We start from the raw sequence: 1,428 nt of genomic DNA, 5'->3' as shown, positions 1-1,428 counted from the left end.
ACACGCGAAAGGTCCCCGGTTCGAAACCGGGCAGAAACATGGTGCGGATGCTTTTCGGTCACGATACGGCAGCATCTTACAAGAAATGCCGTTGTTTTGGGGGAGGTGCACCGACGCAACTTCACTAGCCAAGCTGGACATGCTTCTGAATTGGGAAAGGAGAGCCTTATGCAGGCTTGCATGACGTAGTGTACAGGAGGACCGGCCAGAGGGCTGCATTGTTCCATTGCTTGGTTTCATTTTCTCACTGCGCATGCCCTGCACCGGCGTCTTCCTCGTTAGTATAGTGGACAGTATCTTCGCCTGTCACGCGGAAGACCGGGGTTCGATTCCCCGACGGGGAGGCTTTGCCATTTTTTCAAAGCCATCACCTAGCTCAGGAAGGTGTCAAAAGTTTCCTGAAAGCGGTGTGTTCCTCGTATTGGCCGCTCACTCGCTTTTGCCCTTCAGAGGATCTGCAGAGTACATACAGTTTGCTCCATTTGTCGCAACCCTCTCAGAAATGTTGAAACACGGCAGTGAAGAAATCATGATACTTTCACATGACTGTCGCAATGACTTTAGTTCCATCCGTTCTTTGTGCACCTATGAAGCACAAAGCTTTGGGCTTTGTCAGCGATTACCTGACTGACCCTCAGTGCTAAGTTTAGCATAAATAATGCCCACTAAATACACAACACTTACTATAAACCAGGCAACAGCGTCCTGTGAGCAGTGCTCTTTAGCCAGTGCTGCGCTGAGAACGATCCACTTGCCAGTTACTATCCGCTCTGTGGTGGTCCTGACCATAGAAGAACAGAGCGGAAGGGAGCTAACAAATTAAGCACAGGCACAGGTGAATTACACTTTCGAATTGTAGAATTCCAGAACTACATTGTGAAAGGAGTGTAGATACAAAGCAGAAAAGATAAAAACCATACAGGTAAAAGTATGAAACTGAAGCACTTGGCTAACAACAGACAAGGTCTTGTAAACTAAGTTAAAGGAAAAGGCAGTAAAATGTCTAAAGCAAAAGTACACTTCTGACGCAAGAAATTGAAAACTATAATCAAGTAAAAACAGTAGATTTTGTAGCGGCCCTCTTTCCATTGAGTCATCTTGAAGGCCTTTTTTAAGATTTAAGCTCTGCCCCAATTACACCGGCCAGACCTCTGACTGGTCAGATGCCCTACACATCACCGATGGCAAAAGCAGGTTCACCTTTGAAAAGACAGATTTGAGAGACAGAGAGAGACGCACATACGCAGGAATAAAATACATGCTCACTCGTAACACAAATTCATCAAATGTAGGTTTGCATTTGTGGTAGAAAAGCACCGTACCGACTGGCATGAGCAATAAGTACGTGTACGCCGCTTTGCCTGGCCACGCTGTGCCGCAGACGTCCGCCGTAATCACAATTGCCTGTAAACCGAAGGAAAGCTATAA

At 46.6% G+C, this 1,428-nt stretch overlaps 1 non-coding gene across 1 annotated transcript; it reads left to right on the top strand.

Annotated features, from left to right (window-relative positions):
* The first annotated feature begins 272 nt into the window (after nucleotides 1-272).
* Nucleotides 273-344, top strand: trnad-guc (transfer RNA aspartic acid (anticodon GUC)). Its single transcript has one exon. It is a non-coding gene; the product is annotated as a tRNA-Asp (tRNA).
* Nucleotides 345-1,428: the final 1,084 nt, after the last annotated feature.

This window comes from Poecilia formosa, unplaced genomic scaffold, assembly GCF_000485575.1.
Source record: "Poecilia formosa unplaced genomic scaffold, Poecilia_formosa-5.1.2 Scaffold2026, whole genome shotgun sequence".
NCBI lineage: Eukaryota > Metazoa > Chordata > Actinopteri > Cyprinodontiformes > Poeciliidae > Poecilia > Poecilia formosa.
This window is presented reverse-complemented; position numbering and strand designations above follow the sequence as displayed.